The sequence below is a fragment of the Protopterus annectens genome, chromosome 7.part0 (assembly GCF_019279795.1).
Source record: "Protopterus annectens isolate FY-2018-M chromosome 7.part0, PAN1.0, whole genome shotgun sequence".
Classification (NCBI taxonomy): Eukaryota; Metazoa; Chordata; order Ceratodontiformes; family Protopteridae; genus Protopterus; species Protopterus annectens.
Genome location: NC_056739.1, coordinates 1,175,871,795 through 1,175,898,807, shown reverse-complemented (window position 1 = coordinate 1,175,898,807; position 27,013 = coordinate 1,175,871,795). Strand labels below are relative to the sequence as shown.

Below are 27,013 nucleotides of genomic sequence, written 5' to 3'. Positions count from 1 at the left end.
GAAACTGGTAATGATTGGCTCCCAGCCAGAAGCGCAGATGATCCCTGGATGGTCTGCCCATTTTTATGTGGTAGTACACATCCTGAAGATCTATCGAGCACATCCAATTGTCTTTCCCTAAAAAGGGGAGTATCGACTGAAGCGTGACCATCTGGAACTTCTCTTTTTTGACAGATCTGTTTAGTCTACTGAGGTCCAAAATAGGTCTCCAGTCCCCTGTCTTTTTTGGAACTAAAAAGAATCTTGAGTAAGTTCTGGATGACTTAAAGGGCTCTGCGAAGGAACACAAGTGCATCCAGGAGTGTCTCCTAAGAGCAATTCCTGTACCCACTGCCCTGCTCGCTCCATCAGCTGCATATGAAATGAGGCGCATGGATGAGTTTACTATGGAATTGAGGGTAGCAAGCTGGGAGGCAACTTTATCTGAAGCTCCTGCAGCTACTGTACCCTAAAGAGTATCTCTGAGCTCTTTTAGGAGATCTTTTTGCACTCTAGTAAAATGGGTGAGATAGTTGAGAGAATGCAGTGCAAAAGTCGCTGAACTGTACGTCTGATTCCCATATCTATTCATGATCCTAGAATCTCTGTTAGGAGGATGGACAGAGGGGAAAGTTTCCAAAATTTCCTTTTTGGTGGCTGCCGCCACCACCATGGCATCAACTGGCACTCCATTAGTAAGAAAACATTTGTCCTGAGGGGCAGAAATAAATTTATTAGGCCTCCTGGGGACAGGCGCCATGCTGTCTGGAGACTCCCACACCCTTTGTGAGACCAGCTGCATAAGCTCATCGAAGGGTGGGGACATGCAAGAGGTGGAGGGCTGAGACCCGAAAGCCTTCAGGAGAACTGACTCATCTTCAGTGCGTTAGTGGACTGCCAGTCATCCCTCTGCCTAAGGATTTCTAATATCTTAGCAAATGAGATATCCTCAGAGGGGGACTGTGGGGACCCTTCTGATTCATCCAAGTCGGTATTGGATGTGAGAGACTCCTGTGGGGAGTCTAAATGCTTCCTCTTACAGATTATTTTCCTGGGAACCTCATCAGTGGGAACTTCTGGTGACATCTCGGAAGAGCAGGGACCACCCAATGGGGCTTCCTGAGGCTCTGGGTCTCTACGCTTGGCATGTATCTATGAAGCAGAAGCAGACACTGGTACTTTTGGGGAGGAGGTAGCCAGACCTGAAGTCGAAGATGTCTTAAGAGACATAACTCTCCTCATGGCTTCAAAGGCACGTCTGCACCGATGAGAAGGGACCGACGGATACCAGGAAACAGTCTATACCCACAGCACTGGGAGAGTGGGCTCCGAGCCAGAGGTAGGAGCCGAGTTGATCTGAGCCGAAGCCCCAAGAGGCAGAGTTGGAAACGACAAGTCGGTCCGACTATCCTCCCGGACCCGACCAGACAGTCTTGGCTCCTAGATTCTTCGATCGGCACTGAGGATGTCAGAGTAAACACAGTCGAGGACACTGGAGCAGGCGTCGGCTCCAAAGGCTCAACAATCAAGTCCGACTCCTCCGGCTCTGAAGGACCGGTATGCCTCGGAGGAGGAAAGGTAGTAGATGGTAAAAGGGTCTTCGGTTCCGAAGCCATTTGGGTCAGTGCAGATAAAAATTTAGCAAAGGTCGGTGCCTGTAAAAGCTTCTGCATCACATGATCCACATCCAAATCAGAATGGCTTATCGAAGACCGAGATGAGTGGATAGAAGTAGGTACAGATTGCAGGAGTGGAGACTTAGGCACTTCAGATACTGGTTCCAGGATCAGGAACCGGCTCCAAAAGGACAATATAGTTGGCTCTGTGAACTGTGGAACCAATGTTGAAGGTTTTTTTTAGATTTCTTTTCCTCAGAAGAAGTAGAAGCCTTAGAAGACTTTGAAGATTTGCTAGACCTGTCCTGGTCACTCAAAGCTTCTTGAAAAGATGGTTTGACTAAACCTCTGTCAATTAACTTTCTCTTTCTCTCCTGGAGAACCCTAAAAGAGAAAGAATGACAAATGGAGCAGCTTTCCTGAAGATGCAATGCTCCCAAACAGTATACACAATTCACATGACTGTCAGTGACAGACATTTTCTGTCCAAATTTAGGACATTTCTTAAACCCTGATTTAAGTTGTTTATCTTTATCCTGGTCAGCCATACTGGAACACACAATCTTAACAGGGTACTGTAATGAACAAGACACACCCAAAAAAATGATCAAACAAGGCCTTTTAAAACTATGGGCTAAAAATACTAATAAGCCCACACACACAATGCTATTTATCTAAAACTCTAAAGACTAAATATCTAAATATATTCAAAAGTTGTAAAAAAGTCACTACTCAAAGGCACACAACTACTATATAAACTACTATTTAAACTACAGTAAAGATTTAACAAGGCCTACAATAAAACAAGGCCAAGAGAGCTAACAACTAGTTAAAAAAAAGGCACACCAAGGAAAGGGAAACTACACAATAAGCTATAAGAGCTTAGCTAAGTCTAAAGAAGAAATATATCAAAATAATTTTTAAGTATTACTATAAATTTGAAGAAAAAAGTTTTGTACTGGCCCAAGCTATGCAAGGAACCTCCGATCTATTGCAGTGGCAAACTAGATCTGGGGTAACTCTAGGTGCATCATGGGATAGAGACTTGGTCTTTTGCTGTCTGAAGACCTCGAGCTTTGTAGTAGGCCAACTCGAAGCCGAGGATCGGCTCCGAACCCATCTGTAAGAATGAACGACGAGATAGACCAACCTGACATCAAACCTTCATTCATCACTCTCACACCATATAAACTTTACATAGTTATGCCCTACTCTTACCTCCATTCAGTCTTCTGGAAGAGCCTCTCTCACTGTAATATTTACCATCAATCTTGATTATAAAAAAAATGACTTGCCATTAACAGACCAAATTCACAGATGGTGTAAACTATGCCATTGGCAAGATCACTGACGTATACTTACATCCCGCATATTTGACTATACTAAGTGATATGGGCCTAGGTCAGTGCAAGCATTTTAATATCATTCAAAAATTATAGTGGTAACAAATATAGTCCTCTGTGAATCCCAGTGCCATCACCTTCTTTGACAGTTTAAACACAAATGAAAACAAGTCACTGCAGGATTAAACATTAAACCATGCAAGAAGTTCTAATTACCACTGTTACCTCTCTTTGTTGGCCAACTGGCCTGTTCATATCTATTAGTATTTGTTCTACACAGACACAAGCACACAACAAAAATGTTCACATAATATTATATCATAAAGTCACAGAGAACAACCAAGAGTTTTTTCAAAATCATCTTCAAACTAGAGCAAAAGTAAAATGATATTTGGAACAACTCCCTGAAATTACTGATAAACTAGGCAAGTGTCATCAGCTGTTTCAGATGCGCAGTCCCACTCAACATGTTCACCATTCTCTATGGCTCTCAAACTTTTTTTCCTGCAGCAGATCTATGCCCTGTTTCAATGCAGAATACTTGTTAAATAATAGAAAAAAGTCAGAACTGCTGGAGAGCACAGCTGGTACCTGCTGATCATCTTTTGAGGAATTTGCTTGCTGTGCTGACTTAGATCTGATTCTTTTTGTTTCTATATCTCGCTTGGATCAGCAAACATTATAAGACCACTCAGGAAAGGTTGGGCTGGGAATAACATTTTAAACGTTATACCCTTTTCTCAGCTGCATCTCTGTGCAGGTATAAATGCTGAACCATGTAGGAAGGAAGAAGTCCATATCCACATACGGTCTTGTTACTCCACGCATTAGCTGGTTACCTCGTTTCTGTAATCTCAATAGAATTACTTCAGAAAGCGTTAAAATGAAAAAAAGATCAGGTCAGCTGTATGAGAGGTACCCACTACAGAAATCTAAGGTGTACACTGGACTCAATCTATGTTTACCTCCTCTTCTGTGACATGCATCCAAGCTACAATTTTAGATTTCATAAAAGAACAGTTCCTTCCTTCCAAACATTCAGATACTCCTAGAAATCAGGGTTTTCTCCTATGAGCCCTACCATCATAAGTTAAAAGGTAGGTACTAGGCTATCACCCCAAGGGCCTAAGTAAGCCTAGCCAACAAGGTTCCCTGGCTCACGCCACCCAAGAAAGTTATTTTCCTGTGCCCCTGTCGAGCAGAGCCACAGAAGTGATCCCCGGGGTGTATTTCCTATTTCCCATCCACTCATCAATATTTTTCTTGAAGAGTGCTAATGAAGAACTTTGCTTGACATAGATGGGTAGCTTGTTCCAGAGTATGGGAAGTCTCTGGGACAGGAATCTATCCCTCCAGTATGTCCTGTTTATTGTGGTGACAAGGTTTAGGTCCCTAGAGCATGTAGCTCGGAGTGATTGGGATTTCTTTAGATGTAGCATGTCCAACAGCTCCGGGTTTGACATAGCTTTTATGTCTATATATGTTAGGCAGAGATCACCTCGGAGTAGCCAATATGCTATGGAGTAATGCTGGAGTTTTTTGAGACAGTCAGTGTAGGGCATTTGTTTGAGGCCAGTAATCTTCTTTGTGAGGTACTTCTGTGGCCTTTCCAGCTGCTGCAGATGTCTTGTGAGGTACATTCCAAAAGGGGCGTTGTACTCTATAATAGGTCTAATGAGTGTCGAGTAGAGGGGAACAATGACCTCTCTTTTCCTGGATGAGAACCCTTTTGTGATGAGGTGTGCCACATAGAAGGATTTCCTGACTACTGTGGCAATGTGATTATCAAAGGAGAGACTACTGTCCACTTGGGTCCCAAGGTCTCTTACCACACATTTGATGTTAAGTAGACTGCCACCTATGTGGTAGTTCATGGGTACAGAGTTTTTACCAAAGGGGATGACAATGCACTTTTTGGCACTGAGCTTGAGGCCATGCCTCTGACACCAGGCATCAGTCTCAGTGAGGCGTTTCTGTAGGATGTCCACATCATTTGGGGACTCGACTATGGCTTCTAGTTTGCAGTCATCTGTGAACTTCATTAGCCAAAGGCCTTCTGTGTTAGCCTGTACTTCAGAGAAGTAGATAACAAACAGGAGAGGTCCCGGGACTGAACCCTGTGGTACTTCACTTGTCACTGGTTTGAAGTCGTATTTGCAGTCAGCAACCCATCTTGTGATGTAGGGATTTATACCTAGTTTAGCGAGTTTAGCTATAATTCCAGAATAGGGGATGGTGTTGAAAACCTTGGCGAGGTCAAGATAGGCTGTGTGAACCACCTTACCCTCATCTACAGCTTTGGTGACTGCCTCAAAGAAGTAGATCAGGTTAAGGAGGCATGATCTGCCTTTCACAAACCCGAACTGGGTGGAGTCCAGAGTTTGGAGGTTACCAATGTCTTTGTTTATGAGTTCCATGATGATACGTTCCATGGCCTTACAGACCAGGCTTGTCAAGCTAATAGGACAATAGTTCCCGGAATTAGTGGTGGCTCCCCCTTTGTGGAGTGGGATAACTATTGCTTTACGCCATTTAGTGGGCACAAAGCCTGACAGGCTGTGATTGAACATGGTGCTTATGTACACAACAAATTTGTTAACCATTTCAAGTTGTAATTCTCAAGACTTTTTTGGATCTTACAATTTAACATACTTTGGTCACTTATTTCTTTTCTTACTTAATAAACATTTATAGTTTCCACTGTCTGAACTGTAAATACAATCTAATTTTAAATTCTCTCATCAGCAAGTGTTTTACTCTTAGCACTCTAATTTGTCATGCATCCTGAACACTGTTTTTAGCTGATCCCTAAATAAAATCTCACAGAAAAAGAAGAGAAGCAACTTCAGAGTGTTAAAGAGAAAACATTTCCTTGCCAAATCTTGGCTCTCAGTAGGCTTAGCTACTCTGACAGACTTAAAGCTGTATTTCTCTTTTCATTGTCATACAGACTCCTAATGGATGATCTTTGCTTAGCTTTCCATGCTATGAATGCCTAAAAAAAGACACATGCACAAAAAAGGGGGGTACAGGGAGGGAGCAGCTACTGCAGCAGTTATCATTTGAACATTTTGCTATATAGGTAGACTACCTTAGCTAACTATAATAGGGAAGTGGAAGGAGAAGACTCCAGTTTGACTCCTTCAACTAAACAGAATAAGGTGGAAAGCAAACACCTATTCTAGAGACCTTAACTATACTATCACATTAACAACACTACATGGAACGATGGATACCTAATCCAACATATTCCCAGTTTCTGAAATAGGATGCCATTACCTATAATAGTATTTCCCTCACAACTTTTAAAAAAAGTCAGGATCGCTGGATGGGTGATAAATTTTCTCCAAGGATTTGGGGACAAAGTCTACTCAATCAGGGATATTGCTAGTATCCTACCAGTAGAAAGTGATGTGGCTGGGATTCTTGATGGCCTGCTTTGGTCATTACCTTAGTAAAAACTTATGAGTCTATGCTTCCTACATATGTATATGTGGCAGGAAATCCGAGTTGACGTGTAGCCTTTTACAGAACACTCATCTAAACTGGAGGTATCCCCTTATTCCAGAAATGCGTATGCTCAACAACTTAATCCATACTAACATTTAAAATAGCAAATAGAGCACTCACATATCACAAAATATGCTACACGAGTCTGTTTTCTATAAGTGTTGCTTAAAAAAAAACAAACAAAAAAAAAAACAGATCTTTACACTGAAAAAAGGCATTGAATGAGCCCGACACCACCCCCTGCTGTTCCTGTTTGTCTCTTGCATTCACTGGCGGAAATTCTCCCACTGTAAATCATGCCCCCAAACATTTAGTTTTACCTAAATTATTTAAATAAATTTTAAAATGTTCATTTTATTAAAAATAGATTACAAAATCTATTGGTGACGTTCTGTATAGCCGTACCATTGCAATATCTTCTAGCTCCATTTCAGTGCTGCACACATCTGTAGCCAATCACACCACCACATTCCCAATCACTTATGCAAATTACTTTGAGCAGGGATAACAGAAGTATGATTTTTACTGGCCTCAACTAAATGTGCTGATTTGTGTAATAAGTAGTCTCTCTGGGCTGTTTGTTCTGCATTTTGAACAAATGCTCCAAAGCGTCCACTTATTGCAGGAGCCAAGAATCTGAAAATTGAGAAAAGAAGTTTACTGAAAGGCAAACTAAAAGCACATTTGTGTAAGTTGAACTTAACATAACAGTAGATGTTTGAATGATCACTACTTAGTTATATTGGTTATATTCTGCCAAGGATATAATAGCTAACCAGCTTCCAAAGCTTCAGGGTGCTTTCCATATGGCCAAACTGTCAGAGAGCTCAAGCTGAGCTGACTTAATGACAAGGTTGGGTGTGGAGACCTTCACAGTTTTCCTGCCAACAGATACAGGGAGGCTGAGCCCTGAAAGGGCAATGATAGGAGTAACAAAAAATAAATGTCCACAACCTGGCATAAAAAAGATACATGCACAAAAAAAGGAGGGGGGGTACAGGGAGGGAGCAGCTACTGCAGCAGTTATCATTTGAACATTTAGCTATATGGGTAGACTACCTTAGCTAACTATAATTGGGAAGTGGAAGGAGAAGACTCCAGGAGTCCCTGGAGAATGTTCCTAGCAAAGTTTAATTTGAACCTAGAGAAAGAATCAGGCTTAGAGAACTTTGTAAAGGTATGTACACAGGACCAAGTAGCAGCTTCAAGAATACTTCTAGAATCCAACCCTTTCAAAAAGCTATAAATGAAGCCAAGGCTCTGCTACAATAGGCCTTGACCCTGCCTGGAATAGTTTTGTCATGGTAAGTATAACAAAAGTTAATAGCCTTAGACAACCAATTGGAAATAGTCTGTGTTGACACAGGTTGTTTCTTCTTCTTACCTTCACAAGAAATGAACTGATCTAAAGATCTGAAAGATTTAGTTCTTTCAAGATAGTACCTGATTTGCCTGTGGACATCCAAGGTATGGAGTATCCTTTCTCATTCATTTTTATGCTCAGGAAAAAAAAAGGAAGATGGATCGTTTGGCTTAATCTAAACTCAGAAACCACTTTAGGCATAAAAAGTATTATTTCTCAAAGAAACCCTCTTCATATGGAAAACGAGACAGGACTGACCAACCACAAGGGCTTGAAACTCAACACACCCTTCTTGCAGTGGTCAGAACAATCAGCAAAACTGTTTTTTTTCATTTTAAGAACCTCAAGTCAGCCAAATTACCTGGATCAAATGGAGCAAGTATTAACTTCTGTAACATAAAATTAAGACCCCGAGGAGGGGACACTGGTTCTCTTGGAAGCCTCTTACACTAAATCTCTTTCAAGAACATTTTGACATGACATTGTATTCAAAGAACACGAACCAATCCAGCAGCCGGAATACAATCTGCTAACTGCCTGCTCACAGAATCAGCCAGTCAAGGAGCACACGATGAATTAAAAAACAATTTATTTCACAAATCCAAAGGTTGAGCGCTTTCACTCACTCGACTGTGAGTTTCATCAGAACAATTCATTCAGAACAACACATACAATAAATAGTAGAAAAGGCGCCAAAACGCCACAGAACTTATTAGTGATTAACCTATTAACAAACAATTAGTGTCTGAATAACTAAAAACAGCCTTTCATAAAAAAGAAAAATGTTAGTGAAATGAAATTTTACTATGAATTGTTATATTAATTAATAATAATTCAAAAAACTTAACAAAAGTCCATGAATACACTTTACAAAGACTATAAAAACTCTTAATTAAAAACTTTTCAAAAACATTACAATAACTAACCAGAACTAAAATGTAATGCTAAAAATTCTAAATGTATATGTGGCTAAGATCTAGATATAAAAAGTTGTAAGAAATAAGTGTTAAGAATACATATCTATATACATGCACGTACAGAACTCTAGAAATTTAACTGAAAATTAATTCAGCATGAGTAGAGGTTTGATAGTAAGAAAATCATTAAGCCCAGGTTCAATGGTGGCATTGGTGAAAATCTGCCACCATAATTCTCGAAAGGCCAAATAATTTTTAGAATTTCCACCCCTAGGGTTATTTCTGATGGTTTCCAGTATACCAAATTTGAAAGAATGTTCAGGACCACAGTTTAAAATGTGTCTACATAAGGCATTCTTAGTGTCCGACTTCCTAATAGAATACAAATGGGAGTATATCCGCTGCCTCAGTTGCCTCTCAGTTTTTCCAATATAAAAATATTGGCAAACTGAGCAAATAGCCATGTAAACTAGCATAGTCGTTCTACAATTCCCTTTAGCAAAATGTATTTTGGATTTACATATATTGTTAAGGCACACATCATTACATTCTAATATATAACCACATTGGTTGCAGGTTCCGCATTTAGTGGTATGGAATTTCTCAAGATGTCTACCAGTACCTACATGTTCAAAGAAATATTTGAGATTCTTACCCATTTTGCTGACAAATAACGGTTCCTGTCCCACAATATTTCCAACCTCCTGTGTGGATGTAATAATGTACCAATTTTTACGTACAATATTTCTCAACACTTGGCTATATGGGTTATGTTCGACTATTAATGCCCTATTAAAATTAGGCCTACTAACTTTATGAGTGATAGTAGAATTACTATCCAAGTTAGTATTCAACCCCAACAATGGTGTATATTTTGTCCCTCTTAGCTGGTAAACATAGGAACAAACGTCACTCAACATGTGCTGATCATAGCCCCTCTCAATAAAGAGGCTAGTGACGTAATTTAATTCATCAATAGTGTCCTGATCTCTTGAGGTCATTCGTAAAGCCCTAATACATTGGCCTTTGAAGATGTTTCTTTTAAGTCTATAGGGGTGATAGCTATTATAATCCAAGTACGAATTGGAAAATGTGGCTTTTCTGTATACAGATGATTTGAAACCTTCATCGTCAATGGAAATATATGTATCTAAATAGGGGACTCCGGTGGTATTACAAGTATAAGTGAATTTTAGAAAGTCACAACTACTATTGACATGTTCCATAAAAGTATCAAACGTGCTTCGATTACCATTCCACACCATATAAATGTCATCAAGGTAACGGGAATAGTAAAGCACGTTTGCAAAATGGACATTGTTAAAAATGTTGTTCTCCTCCCAGTCAAGCATTACCAAATTGGCGAAGATGGGTGCACAAGCGGCACCCATCGCAACGCCTTTGGTTTGTCGGAATATTTCCCCCTCAAAATAAAAATAATTGTATTCCAATACTATGCTCATTAATTCAGCCAGGATAGAAATATCATCCCAGCAGAATCCAGTGTGTTTTCTTAAACTCCTAGTAAAGGCTTCTAAGCCTTCCTCCATAGGGATGCTGCTAAACAGGTCCACAACATCTATAGAACAAAAAAGTAGATTGTTGGTATCAATTGTTGTAGGGAAATTCTTTAAGAACTCCCATGAATCTTTAACAAGATGTTTGACCTTGTTATAGATGAATTTCAATTTCGTATCAATTACTTCACCTATGGGAAAAGTTTTAGATTTGCTACCGGATATTATTGGTCTAAGTGGGGGGTTAATATGATCCTTGTGTATCTTCGGGATTCCTACAATAGTGGCTAAAAGGGGGTGTTCCACGACCATATACCTGTATTGATCCTCTGTAATCCTCTGTTCCAACATATATTCTTCCAAAAACATGTCTATTCTACGATACATAATATTCACTTCATTAATAGAAGCCTCGATGTAGTTACCAGACAAGTGTAGGATGTTGTTCATAATAGAATTATACATGTGGGTGTCAAAAAAGACAATCCCACTACCTGTCTGGTAACTACATCGAGGCTTCTATTAATGAAGTGAATATTATGTATCGTAGAATAGACATGTTTTTGGAAGAATATATGTTGGAACAGAGGATTACAGAGGATCAATACAGGTATATGGTCGTGGAACACCCCCTTTTAGCCACTATTGTAGGAATCCCGAAGATACACAAGGATCATATTAACCCCCCACTTAGACCAATAATATCCGGTAGCAAATCTAAAACTTTTCCCATAGGTGAAGTAATTGATACGAAATTGAAATTCATCTATAACAAGGTCAAACATCTTGTTAAAGATTCATGGGAGTTCTTAAAGAATTTCCCTACAACAATTGATACCAACAATCTACTTTTTTGTTCTATAGATGTTGTGGACCTGTTTAGCAGCATCCCTATGGAGGAAGGCTTAGAAGCCTTTACTAGGAGTTTAAGAAAACACACTGGAATCTGCTGGGATGATATTTCTATCCTGGCTGAATTAATGAGCATAGTATTGGAATACAATTATTTTTATTTTGAGGGGGAAATATTCCGCCAAACCAAAGGCGTTGCGATGGGTGCCGCTTGTGCACCCATCTTCGCCAATTTGGTAATGCTTGACTGGGAGGAGAACAACATTTTTAACAATGTCCATTTTGCAAACGTGCTTTACTATTCCCGTTACCTTGATGACATTTATATGGTGTGGAATGGTAATCGAAGCACGTTTGATACTTTTATGGAACATGTCAATAGTAGTTGTGACTTTCTAAAATTCACTTATACTTGTAATACCACCGGAGTCCCCTATTTAGATACATATATTTCCATTGACGACAAAGGTTTCAAATCATCTGTATACAGAAAAGCCACATTTTCCAATTCGTACTTGGATTATAATAGCTATCACCCCTATAGACTTAAAAGAAACATCTTCAAAGGCCAATGTATTAGGGCTTTACGAATGACCTCAAGAGATCAGGACACTATTGATGAATTAAATTACGTCACTAGCCTCTTTATTGAGAGGGGCTATGATCAGCACATGTTGAGTGACGTTTGTTCCTATGTTTACCAGCTAAGAGGGACAAAATATACACCATTGTTGGGGTTGAATACGAACTTGGATAGTAATTCTACTATCACTCATAAAGTTAGTAGGCCTAATTTTAATAGGGCATTAATAGTCGAACATAACCCATATAGCCAAGTGTTGAGAAATATTGTACGTAAAAATTGGTACATTATTACATCCACACAGGAGGTTGGAAATATTGTGGGACAGGAACCGTTATTTGTCAGCAAAATGGGTAAGAATCTCAAATATTTCTTTGAACATGTAGGTACTGGTAGACATCTTGAGAAATTCCATACCACTAAATGCGGAACCTGCAACCAATGTGGTTATATATTAGAATGTAATGATGTGTGCCTTAACAATATATGTAAATCCAAAATACATTTTGCTAAAGGGAATTGTAGAACGACTATGCTAGTTTACATGGCTATTTGCTCAGTTTGCCAATATTTTTATATTGGAAAAACTGAGAGGCAACTGAGGCAGCGGATATACTCCCATTTGTATTCTATTAGGAAGTCGGACACTAAGAATGCCTTATGTAGACACATTTTAAACTGTGGTCCTGAACATTCTTTCAAATTTGGTATACTGGAAACCATCAGAAATAACCCTAGGGGTGGAAATTCTAAAAATTATTTGGCCTTTCGAGAATTATGGTGGCAGATTTTCACCAATGCCACCATTGAACCTGGGCTTAATGATTTTCTTACTATCAAACCTCTACTCATGCTGAATTAATTTTCAGTTAAATTTCTAGAGTTCTGTACGTGCATGTATATAGATATGTATTCTTAACACTTATTTCTTACAACTTTTTATATCTAGATCTTAGCCACATATACATTTAGAATTTTTAGCATTACATTTTAGTTCTGGTTAGTTATTGTAATGTTTTTGAAAAGTTTTTAATTAAGAGTTTTTATAGTCTTTGTAAAGTGTATTCATGGACTTTTGTTAAGTTTTTTGAATTATTATTAATTAATATAACAATTCATAGTAAAATTTCATTTCACTAACATTTTTCTTTTTTATGAAAGGTTGTTTTTCAGTTATTCAGACACTAATTGTTTGTTAATAGGTTAATCACTAATAAGTTCTGTGGCGTTTTGGCGCCTTTTCTACTATTTATTGTATGTGTTGTTCTGAATGAATTGTTCTGATGAAACTCACAGTCGAGTGAGTGAAAGCGCTCAACCTTTGGATTTGTGAAATAAATTGTTTTTTAATTCATCGTGTGCTCCTTGACTAGCTGATTCTGTGAGCAGGCAGTTAGCAGATTGTATTCCGGCTGCTGGATTGGTTCGTGTTCTGGTTTTGGTGCAATCTGCAGTGATTCCGTTGATTGTATTCAAAGAGGAGGATCGATGAGCAGGCATGCTGAAATGGCTGATAAATAAACCATGACAGAAAAGTAAGAAGAGCCACAGGATAGTAACTCACACAAACAGTGTAAAACCAGAGAACAACTAGCCCCGAATGGGTACTGGCACCAACTAGAAAACCTTTTAAATTTTTTAATATATGATTTAATAGCAGCAGTTTTCTTGCCGCCATTAGTATCTATTGCACATCCTCAGTAAACAGGTGCCTAAAAAGAATCCAGGCAGCCAACTGAAGATGACTGATGTTCAAATGTATCAAACATCTCTGTTCTTGTGTGTGTAGATCCAGTCTGTGAGGAAGCTTTTGGTAATTTTCCCTAGCCATTTCCAAAAGAATGGAGAACGAAAGTTATGTAATCAACATAATGTTAGATCTGTGCTGTGGTATTCCATCCATTCCTCTACATATGGGTCTCAGATCTGACACTGGATCTGTACTGAACAATTTCAAAGCTTAGGATCAGGTGTTCAGGATCTTCCCACTATCCACAATCCCCAAGCACAGAAGAAACAACCTCAGATCAAGATTGTCCTTTATAATGAGCAAGCATTTAAACCTGATAGACAAAAAACAGTGGATAAGAAATTGTGGAGAGACAACCTAAAACTTCAGGAATCAAGGAAAACTCAGTTAGATCAGTACCAGAAGGAGACATGGATGGGGGATGGAGGGAGGCAGGTAGAGGAATGAACAGAATATGACAACACAGATCTACTGTTATGATGAGTACATAACCTTCATATTTGATATTGTCTTTTCCATCCTTTCCTCTACACATGGAGCAGAGTCACCAGCTTCTTAAACTCTTTGTGGATCTCATGGAATGATATTCCTAAGCATAGCAGAACCAAAAAAAGACCTGCATCTGGACTGGATATCCAACTTATGAGAAATGAAGGTGTGAACTTTTGATCAGGTAGCTGCAGCATAAATGTCATCAATGGGGATGTGATGCCCACCAGTGCTACCAATATGTGATGGCCACCAATATGTGTCACCCCCACGCTGGGCCAGTAATCAAGGAGCCTGAATCCTCACCACTGACACTGGAGAGGAATGTGCACTTGGAATACAAATGGATACACTCAGAATTTCCAGATGCAGACCTCTCTGCATCAATTACAGTTTCCCTTAAGAGCACACAACAATGGAAAAACAGCCTGGGGTCTGGATGTTTCTTTATCTGTTTCCCCTCCATGGTACAGCTGTAGGGTTAGGTCCACAGATGATTGCCCAAGCCAAGTCCTCCAGCACCCTCTCTGTAAACCCACTGCTTCAATGTCCCTGCCCAAAGTAGCTGACGCACTCTATAAGATTTAATTTTCACACACACACGCCTGGGAAAGGTTGGCACAGATTAACCGCTCTACCAAATTTGCCCAGACTACTAAGGTAGTTATTGCTGCCACCTTTAAGTTACTGTAAGGCTCTTCCAAAGGGTATTCAATTATACAGTGCAATATTAATACTAATACAAATGGTAGCAGTTCACCAAGATGGCTAGGCTTTCTGGAGTAGCCTACACAATGTCACCAAATAAATATAAGCACTCTCCAAGGTTAGATACTTTCTACAAGGACCAACCACAATAAAAGTTTTAAATATATTTAGTAATAAATAATAAAAGTACATGAACATGCTGAATATATATTCACAGTAAACCACCAAGTTCAGATCACAGAAAATACTGAAAAGAACACTGAAGGACTGACTCAGACAAATAAAGAAAAAGAATATCTAAACTATGCGTTCCTATATTCCTGACTGAATCTATGAGAGTTTTACTGTTCCCTAGTTAAGTTACTTACTACTGCAAGGGTGACAGTCTTTCTAGTCAGGCTTCCTAAATAGAATACTCAATACTCTGAGAGTTCTCTTTGTAATATCTAAAATATAATTTCCAAAAGGAGTGGCAGAATGACCTCATCTGGTCACCTGACTCTAGGTCCTCATAGTATTCCCATATGAAGCTGAGACAGGAAGCTAGCACAGACTGCCACAATATACATCCAAATGTTTATGGCAGTGCCTGGGTCTTCCCCTCTTTTCACTGAGCTAATGGACCAAGGCTCTTCCCCAGATCCTGCATCTCCTGTCCTGCTCATCACTGTGGTGTGCCTTTTAATGGTTCAATAGCTCATTTACATTTCCCTTATTTTTCTTAAAGTTAACTTCTGCTGTGCCAGTATTCTCTGTTAAAACATGTACATTTAATTCAGCTACAATAATACAGGTACATTTCTCTTCATTTCAGCAGGGTGCACTGCTGACACATTTCAACAAAAGCGAAACTAACAAATGCATTTTCAGCACAAGCATCTGTACAAAATCAGTTGGATATATAAATGGCATACAGTTCTAATACATTTGTAACACAAGCATCTTGTATGAACCAGTTTGTTATTCAAAGAACATATTTTTTACAAAACTCCAGCTGGCTATGCTGGCACTTCTCTATATCATTACAGGGGACACCAGAGAAAAGGCTGTAACTGAGGCTATGGATCTTACTGAGTGAGATTTAGGTTTTGAAGGGAGGGGCAATCCCTTCTCTGGATAAACAATGGAAATAAACTGAGACAACCCTTGCCCCAATTAAGGTTTTGAAAAGGAAGGGTACAGTAAATCAGACTTCTTGAAGGATTTAGTGCAGTGTAAGTAATAGCTCAGCTAGTGATGTATATCTAACAAATGTAAAGTATATTTACTTTTGCTTAAGAAATTTGGGGAGAAGGCTGGCAAATGTATAGCCTCACAAATGGAAAATTCAGAAGACACCTTTGGTAGGAAGAATGGATTTCTCCTCAAATATACATTATCTTTGTAAAAAACTAAATGGGGGGGGGGTGTTGGTTGAGGAAAGTGCATGTAGTTCTGGAATCCCTCTGGCAGATGTAACAGCTACCAAGAATAAAGTCTTTCAGGACAGGAATTTTAAATCAGCAGCAGGTTCAAATGAGAAGCCTTTCCAAGAGAGCAAAACAACAGTGAGATCCCATGGAAGAACTGGGTCTGTGATCGGGGGACAAAAGAAAATCGCCTTGGAGGAAAGCCTTAGATAACTTAAGAGGCTATAGGAGAATGATCCTCACCAATGTGAAAGGAAGAAATGGCAGTACATTTTACTTTGATAGTGGAATAACTAGCTCTGCCTTGAAACAAATGAGCAAGGAAATCTAACACTGCCGAGAGAGGGGATGAAAAAGGATCAAGATCTTTCTCTAAAGCCCAGATATAAAATCTTTTCCATTTGCTCTTGTATATCTTCCTAGTTGAAGGTTTGTGTGAGAAGGATAAAATGTTTACAATGGAAGGAGAAAGCCTGGACTGTAAAACATCACAGGAAATGGAAAAAATGTAGGTAGTTTGAGTGGTTGTTTGTCTGGGTGAGGCTCATCCAGTAGGTGGGATAGCAAATGAGTGCAAGCCCAACTGCCAAGGAAGTTGAATTAGATGACACCAGAGAAAGGGAAACCACAGCTGTTGAGGCAAATGAGAGGCTATGTGGATGACAGAGAACTTCAATGACAATGCTTTCTGAAGAAACTTTGTAATCAAAGGGAACAGCAAAAAAGAAAAAAAAAGCATAAAGAAGTCTCGGGGCCAGGGGTGCATCAGAGCATTCATGGGTACCCCCCTTGCAGGGGATCAGAGTGAAGAACTTGTGACATTTGGCATTAAGGGCAGAGGTGAAGAGATCGCAACAAGGATGACCCCAGAGATAGAAATCTGCTCTGCTACTAGTGGGTTGAGAGACCACTCATCAGGGAGCAGGATGGATCTGCTCAACCTGTCCACAGGAATGTATGACATTTACAGAATATTCTTTGCTTCTAGAATGCACAGAAAGGATATCATCGTATGGCAAACCGTCATGGCCTCTTGACACAAAGGGTACAATCTGGTTCCTCCCCGTCTGCTGATGTACCAAACCACAGCCATACTGTCTGTTTGAATCAAAATCATATCCACTGCTCCAGTGTGAATAGGAAGAGAGCCCTGAAAGGCCTGCAAAACTAAGAGGACTGATTTCATCTTCATCTATTGATATAAAGTCTGGCCTCCAGCTGAGACCACATGCCTTGGACTGTCCTTCCCAAGTAATGCCCATCCTAGCCTTGTAGGGAGGCATCAGTGGTCACTGTGGTCTGAGGGGGCAATAGAGTGAAATGATGTCCCAGCAGAAGGAGAGGGGAAGTTAACCACCAATAAAGGTGCTTCTTGCACATGTTCATAGGAATGATCAGGTAGGACATTGGCTGCTGCCGGATTGATCACTGTACTGCTAATGTCCACTGAAGTACTCTCATGTGAAACCTGGCGAGCGGGACCAAAGTTGCAGTCAGCCATGGAACCTAGAAGTCAAAGAACCAATTTGGCTGGTGGCTTCTTGTGTGAGATAACTTACTGGGCCTGGGCATGAGGGAATGATATTTGTGGCTATGGAAGTCTCACAATGAGAGCTGTTGTATCTAAATGAGTTCCAATGAACTCCAAAGTCTGCGTAGACTGCGGTTGAGACATCTAAAGGTGTACTGTAATATATTTGTAGCTAGGGAAGTCTCACAATGAGAGTTGTTGTATCTAAATGAGCTCCAGTGAACTCCAGAGACTGGGCTGGCTACATTTGAGACTCCTAAAAGTTTACTGTAATCCAAAGGTGTTTGCACAACTGAAGCAAGGTTTTCCTGGCAAGGAAGAGTAGATCCCTGGATAGGGCAATTATGAGCCAGTTGTCCAGATAAGGAAACACCCAAAATCCCTGCAGATGTAGATGACCTGCTACTACTGCCATGCACTCGGTATACACAGTGGGGACTATGGTGAATCCAATGGGCAGAGCACTGAACTGTTAGTAACTGGATCCCAGAATGATGTGGACATATTTCCTGGAGTACCTGCCTAGTTTGATGAGACAGTATGCATCCTGAGGATCTATTAAGCACATCCAGTCATTTTGCTTCAACAATGGGAAAACAGACTGAACTGTGACCATCCAGAATTTGGTCTGAACAACAAACTTATAGTGCTAAAGAAATCCGGGGACCCGAATAAATTCTGGATCCTCTCTGGTCTGTCGGGACCTCTTGGATGACAAGATTTCTTAGAAGGTTCTCTATTTCTGAAGCTGTAAATTCCCTTTCTGGGGGTAGGAACATCAGGAATTCTCTTCTGAGATGGGGAAAAAGAATGAATGGGAATGAAGTAGCCAATGATAATTATTCTCTGCACCTCTTGTCTTGAGTGATGGTTGCCCAGCCAATGCAAGGCACAGACAAGCACCTCATGGCTATCTCCAGAGTAGGACAGTCAAGCAACTTTTCAGGAGTGCTGAAAGAACTTCTTGGAGATTGGACTCCTGAAGCCCTGATTCTGAAGACTACCCCAACCTCTTGGGTGACATTTATTGTTAAAAGAGTTTCCCTCTCTGTGATGGGGAGTGTTCTTTCTAGAGTTGTCAGTTGAAAAACCTTGATTTTTTTTCGGAATCGCATTCTCTTCCACGTCTTCTGATTTCTGGAGAAGGTCCTCTGGGAAGTTGAGAATTTGATCCCCACAGCAGATTGGGATTTGCCATTCAGTTGACTTTTGGAAGTGTTCTCTCTAACTTTTGGACCAAATAAGGTTGATCCATCATAAGAGGCACTGATGAAGGACATCGAAGTGTTAAGCAAAATCACAAAGCTTCATCCAGACATGCCTTCTCATGGAAATATCTGTACATGCTGCTCTAGATGCATAGACAAGACATAGACTTACTTCCCAAACCTGCCCCGAGTAAGAGATTCTATATTTGGTGGGTGGACAAATGCTTTCTTTAGTGAACTCCTTCTTTGTGGCTGCCACATCAACCACAGAATCAACTGCTGGACCCTTGCTCCACTGTGAACAGCCTTTTGGAGCCACTAGAAAATTATATGTCCACAATCTTATGCATAGGGGATACCACCCAAGAAGAAGATTGGCTAGAGCAAAAAGCCTTGAGGAAAACCAATTCCTCAAAAGGCAGCCTCTGAGAAGACCAACCCTCTTTTTGTTGAAGAAGTTCAAGAATCACTAAGAAACAGTTGTCCTCAAGGGGAGATCTGGGGGAACCTTCTTCCTCATCAAAATCAGTATCATTCATGGGGGATTCCTCAGGGGAATCTAAGTATCAAACTACTAATTACTATACCTAACTATCTTTAACTCTAAATAGAAAGATATAAGATGATTAAGTAAGAAAGACAATATAAGGGAAAGTAACTTCCCAAACTATACATAAAAGATTTCTTTTTTTAGCAAATAAAAAATTTGGGAAGGACAGCAAGGAAGCTAAACCTCTGAAATTATTGCCAAAAATTTTAGGGAGAAGATATATTCAAAAAATCTTATCTGAGAAATGGCATTTCAATTGCCAGAGCACCTTGGAACCTGTAAGCACATGAAAGTGGCAAACAAGATCTGAGGTAGTTCCTTCAGTGCATGGGGATTATGGGTAGGGGAAGAACTTGAGCACTGGATCCTAAGCTTTGAAACAGCTGAGTACTGATCCAACATCAGTATGTAGAGGAATGGACAGAAAAGACAACATCAGATCCATGGTTACCTGGCCAAAAGGGAGTCATCACAATGTTCTTGGGGGATTCCTACAGAATCTTCAGAAGTACCCTGCATATTAGTAGAATGGGTGGTAAAGTATACAGTAACATTCCTGTCCAAGGAAAAGAAAAGGCATCCATCTTCCAGGCCTTCTTGTATGAAGTCCTGGAACAGAGTCTTGCCAGTTGATTGTTCAGAGAAGACACAAAGAGATCCACTTGAAAAACTCCCCGCATATGGATCAAATCTTGTAAGACCATCTGATCTACTTTCCATTCATGAGGATCTGCCATGGTCCTGCTCAGCTTGTCTGCCACATAATTCTGCTCATACAGAAAGTAGAATGCCTGTAGAGTGAGATTGTGATGTAAAGCTATATCCCAAGCTAACATGGCTAATCTGCAAAGGAGGTATGATGTGGTTCTTCCTTGCTTGTTGATATACCACATACAGTAACTGATATTGTCTGTAACAACTTGAAGAGGTTTCAGGGACCACAGATGGTACAGAGAGTTGAGTGCACAGATGAGGGCAAGCACTGACTTGACATTTATGTGCCTGCATCTGTCCTTGATGTCCCACACCTCCTGCTCTTTTATCCCTCCTAAAATTGCTCCCCAAACAAAGTCCAAAGTGTCTATAGTGACTGACTATTTTGGAGCAGGGAGAGAGAGAAGGGAAGACCAGGATTTAAGGATATATGTTGTCTCCAACAAAAGATTTCTCTTCTGATAACCCCCAGCACTGTGATTTGAAAAGATAAAGGATGTTGATGCTGGGACCAAAGAGATTTCATATACCACTGTATCTTTCTCGTGTAGAGTCTTACCAGGGGTATCATGAGAATCACAAATGCCATGAGATGCAAAATCCTGAGGTACTCCCTTGCAGTGACTGAAGTTTGAGTGGAAAACCTTAGAAATAGACCTAAATAAAGATCTATTTTTCCTGCGTAAGAAAATATCTTTGAAAAAAGGGTGTCCAGCTGACATCTCAGGAACACAGTCCAGTATGAAGGAGTCTAGAAACACTTCTGGATGTTCTCTTGGAAACCCAGCTTGTGTAAGAGATCTCTCACACATGAGAGAGATTCCTGACACTTCGAAAAAGACTTTGCAAAGATATGCAAGTCATCTAAATATGGAAAAACATAGATACCCTGTAGCCTGCAATGAGCTATAACTGGAGCTCGACACTTTGTGAACACTGTTGATGCAGTGTATAGTCCAAAGTGTAAGGCAGAGAGCTAATAATATGATCCAGGCACACAAAACCTTAAGAAATGTCTGAAGTCTGGATGAACAGGATGTGATGATAAGCATATTTTAAATCTAGTGTTATGAGGAAACTTGAGAGAGGAAGAAGAGCTAGCATGTTGTGAAGTGACAATTTTTGAATTTGCACACTATCCCTAACAGGTTTTGGAATGAAAGATCCAGAACTGGTCTCCAAGCATCTTCTTTCTTTGGGACTAACATCATCCTTGAACAAAATTCCTTTCCCACCTGGGAAGTAGGAACTGGTTCTATCACTCCTTGGGACAACCTGAGATGAAGATCAGGTGGAAGTAAAAGAGTCTGATCTGGAGAATGAAGAATGACCTCCCTGGATAGGAGGAATTTCCTCTCACTGCCATCTGTAACCTTGATGAACAAGTTTTGAAACTCATTTGTCTGGAGCTATCTGTTGCCAAAGAGAAAAATGAAGATTCAGATTTTCTGGAACAAGAAAGAAGCCAGGCTGGGAGATGGTTACAAGGTCTCTTGAACAGTCATTCATACTTGCGGACTGTCCTTGGTTTTGGGTGGTTCAAGACTTGTTTTTGGAACCCCCATGCCATTTCTTTTTAAACTTCTGATTACTTGAATTTTGTTCAGATTGCTTACTCTGCTTTTTGCCAATACTGGATGAGGAGATATAAAACTCCTTGGACAATATGGAAAAAGAAGGCTGAAGAATCTTAATAGATTCTCTGGATCAGCTTGCCCCTTTCATGACACTTTACGATCACCTCTGCAATACAGGGGTCAAACACTAGATCTCTATCCAAAGAAGAATTTAAAATAAATCTCATTTGTAACATCATCTTTGAGGTTCTTAGAATGCAGTCGTGCAAACTTCCTCAAAGCAATACCAGTAACCATGGCCCTGCAAGAAGTATCGACAGGGTCTTACACAAACTGCAAACAATAAGTAGTGGCCTGTGCAATAAAAGAAACTAACTATTTAAAGTTGATTTTCCCCTCAATAAGACACTGCAGATAAAACATTCCTCATACTTTCACAATTCGTCAGCTCAAACTGTAACATATGAGCTTGCCAGTTCAAAATTCTGATAATTAGAGTTACAGAAGTATCCACTTTTCCCAAACCTACCAATAATTTTCCTACCCTTATCAGAAAGAGTAGGATTGGAATAAACTAAGTGCTTAGCAGCAGTGGGATCAACTAAGCTATAGGTGCTGGGTCAGGTTTGGGAGTATTGTATACTTTATGCAGCTTATCTGTCTTTTTAGGGGCAGCTGGCTATCAGAACAACTGCAGGCAGTAGAAAACACATTATCTAATTTAGACAGAACAGGAGGTATGGGTGTAGGTTCTGGAAAATTCTTCTGTAACTCATAGTATTTTCAGAGGGACTGAGAAACCTTGGTGATCTTCCCCTAGAAACACTGGCACATTCTAGCATTAGTCTCAGAGAAAGAGAAACTCTCAAAGAGAGAATCAGAAACTAAGCTGTCCTCTGAGTCCAAGTCATAAATCTGAAGAAAAAAACTGTATCTATCCCTGCATCTTCCTGTTCAGATTCATAATCTTGAATTTCTTCAGAAAAAGAGGAATCTTTCTTTCTTTTCCCAGAAACTACATTATAAAAAGGATCAAAAGCCAAAATTAAGCTCTGAGCCAGACACAGTAAACTACTCCTATCCAAAGGAACTTGAGGAGGTGTATATGCAAGCTTGGTTTTCTGTTTCCGTTTGAAATGATAAATGGGGCTAACTGTGTTAATAATGGCAGCAGCTGCTTCCCCAGAGATGGGTACAGCATTCCCTCTCCCAGGACCAAAAAAAGTGATGTGCAGATATGCAAGGGAGGACTCTTCTGTAGTCCACAAATCTTAAACCATCTTGCCCACACAGTGCCCCCCACCTGAGGGTAAACATCCATGGTTACCATTGCTCGTGGAATGAGCTTAGAAAAAGGAAACCCACCCTTTTGCAATGTTGTTTAGATTCAACAGCCATGCTAAGCTTCATTTGTAATGTAACTGGTGGGAAGACTGGTCCTACTTAACATGACAAATCTGTTGTAGGGTCTTCATTCTGAGTCTTGCATTGAAAACCATCTGAATGGAAGCTGCCATGAGGAGTAATGCACTCATAACATGGTCTGCCAGGAGTTGGTCCTGCTGTAGTATGGAAGCCACTTCTGACATCAGTGTTTGAATCCTGTCCTGGGGAAGACATGTCAGTTGTTTGATGGTGTCTGTATGACAACCTATAAAGATGAGGTCACGAGAAGGGTATAACTAGGATTTGTCTGCATTTACTGGGATTCAAAAACACAGGCAAAAGTGGGGTAAATGTTGTCTTGCTGTCAACAGTTGATCCATCAGTGGGGCCACCAGGAGCCAATCGTCTAGATACTGAAAATGTGTTCACCCAAGAGTATGTGTTCAGAGACCGGGACCAGGCATATGTGAACAACCAGGGAGGCTGCAGCGAAGCTAGTGTGTTATTTGCTAGTAATTACAGGTGTGGGGGTAGCCACATTCTTTGATTTCCTGTCCTTGCCTTTTTAAGTGGTGCATTGTGAAATTTTTATTGCTTAAAAACCTCAGCTTTGGCCAGCTAAGAACTTGGTTATATTCAACTGGACGTATAAGAGAATTTAAGTACCTTTATCTGCACTTTTTTTTTAAAAAAATACAGTATTTAATTTGATTTAAACTGTGTGAAGGAATATTTAACTCAAGTGGCAGTTATTCTGCTCTTTAGTAACCTGAACTGAAGCTAGTGTGGTATTTGCTAGTAATTACAGGTGTGGGGGTAGCCAAATTATTTGATTTCCTGTCCTTGCCTTTTTAAGTGGTGCATTGTGAAATTTTTATTGCTTAAAAACCTCAGCTTTGGCCAGCTAAGAACTTGGTTATATTCAACTGGACATATAAGAGAATTTAAGTACCTTTATCTGCACTTTTTTTAAAAAAAATACAGTATTTAATTTGATTTAAACTGTGTGAAGGAATATTTAACTCAAGTGGCAGTTATTCTGCTCTTTAGTAACTTGAACTGAAGCTAGTGTGTTATTTGCTAGTAATTACAGGAGTGGGGATAGCCACATTCTTTGATTTCCTGTCCTTGCCTTTTTAAGTGGTGCATTGTGAAATTTTTATTGCTTAAAAACCTCAGCTTTGGCCAGTTAAGAACTTGGTTATATTCAACTGGACGTATAAGAGAATTTAAGTACCTTTATCTGCACTTTTTTAAAAAAAAATACAGTATTTAATTTGATTTAAACTGTGTGAAGGAATATTTAACTCAAGTGGCAGTTATTCTGCTCTTCAGTTATTCCCACCCACCCTCCCTGTTTTTGTTTTGGTGTTAATCTTGGTGGCCTTGAAACTGCTCGCCCCTCAGCCTGCCTCTGGGCCCATCTCATTTGCTCACTCAACTGAGTGCAGTGAGATCATATTCTGATTTCAGGCACTCCTACTGTGTACAAAGAGAGCATCTGGGAAACAGACAAAAAAAATTAAGCTTATTTCCTGCCTTTCCTGTTAAGTGGTATAGACTTTTTGTAGGCTTCTGAGCCCCCAGGCCCTTCTGTGTTTGAGGGAAGCCTTCTGGCTTGTTTTTTTTTCTTATAACTAGCCAGTTTTCTAGTTTCAGCACTCAAATCTGTTTCTTTGATCTCAGCACTTGTTCAGATAAAAAAAAAAAATAAACAAATAAATTTTATCTGCTTTTACTGTACTTGTGTTTCTACCTACTTCATTTTACTTTTGCATCATCTTAAAAATACTCAGTTGTATTTATTACTGCTTGGTGTAACTCATTCTAAGCCTTTTGGTTTAAACACTTGGGCTTCGGACCAGTGAGGGTTTGTGGTCTGCACTGTTGTGGCAGAACAGGTAGCTTACATCCTTCTAGGTTGGGAACTGCTGATTGAGGGCTCAGTGTCTGTTATTCTAAAAGTGTATTAATTCTGGTTTAAGCACTTGGGCTTTCAGGCCAGTTATTTTACATTAAGAGGGTTCGTGGTCTGCACTCTTGTGGGAGGAGAGGCTGGACTCTGCCCTTCTGAGCTGGGAATTTCTGGTTAAAGGCTTATAGTGCATGCATATCTGAACTGCTTCTTACCGGAGTTGGTGCGCCTTGTTTGCTGTGGCATAGACTGGATTCGGGCCTGCTGGATCTAGCTTTGTTTGTGTAACTTGAGCACTAATCCAGACATTCTCTAAAGTATTCAATTGTATTTATTACTGCTTGGTTGTAACTTGATTAAAGTGTAGCTATCATTCTAAGTCTTTTGGATTAAGCACTTGGGCTTCAGACCAGTTGTTTTACATTAGGAAGGTTTGTGGCAAGCACTGTGGTGGCAGGACAGGTAGCTTTCATCCTTCTAAGTTGGGAACTGCTGATTGAGAGCCCAGTGTCCAAGGGTATTAGTTCTGGTTTAGGCACTTGGGCTTCAGGACAGTTATTTTACATTAAGAAGGTTCGTGGTCTGCACTCTTGTGGGAGAAGAGGCTGGACTCTGCCCTTCTGAGCTGGGAATTTCTGGTTAAAGGTTTATAGTGCCTGAATATTTGAACTGTATCTTACTGAAATTGGTACACCTTGTTTGCTCTAGCATAGACTAGATCCAGGCCTGCTGAATCTAGCTTTGTTTATATGCTTGTTGTTTGTTTGTTTGTTATTTCCCTGGAAGCTAATTCCACCTAATACACGGCTTCTCAGTGCTTCTGTGGATCACTAGTGATATCTGCATTGCTTACTGTACTAGTTCCTTGTTTCACTTGAAAGAAAGTTACTGTTTGTCGTTTTGCATTTAGTTACTTGTAACACATTGCACTCAAGTTACCTGGCACTTGCTCACTAAAGCAATTATATAAGTCAGCACTAAAAATTAAAAGCACTACACCCTCACTCCCCACTGGCCCTTGTTTTCAATTATTAAGGAATTCCCAATATTATTCTAGCATGTCCAAAGGTCAGTTGTCAATCTCCTCTATGGTCCAGCTGGTGAATCTGGGAATCTTGAGGCAATGTTATAACTGCCTCATGTACACAGACAACCCTCTCCTCCTCCCACATAACACAAATACTTGCGAGAGATGCAGCTATTTAGCCAAACTGGAGGCTGAGCTCTCTCAACTCAGGACTGGCAAGACCAGACAGGAGGAGAAGGCAACTACACACACCACAAAACCAGCCTCACATAATGCTACCACACCACTGAATCAAACACATAAACACACAAAGACATACTCACAAGCAACACATAAACCACAAAAGCAGTGTGCAAAGCAGTCACAGCCCTTAAGGCCAAATACAACACCAAACATACTTGTCATAGGTGACTCCATAGTCAGACACACTGACATCCCACTCACCAGGCTGAACAAGGAGAGGGTCACAGTAAGCTGCCTATCGGGCGCTAGAATCCGCCACATAACACAAGCACTCTGGTCACTCCACGGCAAGTACAAATATGACACAGTCATTGTCCATGCTGGTGTGAACGACCTGAGATGTACCTCCCTGGACTACATGAAAAGAGACATAGAGGAGCTCTCTGATTATGTAGCCCAGGCAGGTATGACCCTGACCCTGAGCAGTATCCTTCCTTCACCAAGAATGATGCCACAATATAGAGACAAGATGATCAGCTTTAACAATTGGCTTAATGTCTGGTGTCATTCAAAGGGGATCCAGTGTCTGTCTGCCTGGGATGACATGCTTGACAAGCCATGCTGCTTTGCAAGGGACGGCTTGCACCTGTCACCCCTGGGATTCCGGATATTGGCTAAGGCTCTTGCCACCCCCATAGTGCCTTTTTTAGGCAAGGCTCAAATTCTAAACCTACCACCCTAGAAAACAAAAATGGGAAGAAACTGAGGGCAATGCTGCTCAATGCCAGAAGTCTAAATCTCAAAATGCACGCACTCGTGGCCCTTCTCAGTATGGAGAACATCGATGTCTGTGCTGTAACTGAAACCTGGTTCAAGGCTCCTGAGA

General features: G+C 40.3%; 1 protein-coding gene across 1 annotated transcript in view; it reads right to left on the bottom strand.

Moving 5' to 3' along the window:
- The window catches only part of LOC122806145 (inter-alpha-trypsin inhibitor heavy chain H3-like), a 1,222,311-nt gene that overhangs the window by 506,024 nt on the left and 689,274 nt on the right, over nt 1-27,013 (bottom strand). The window lies entirely within an intron of this gene.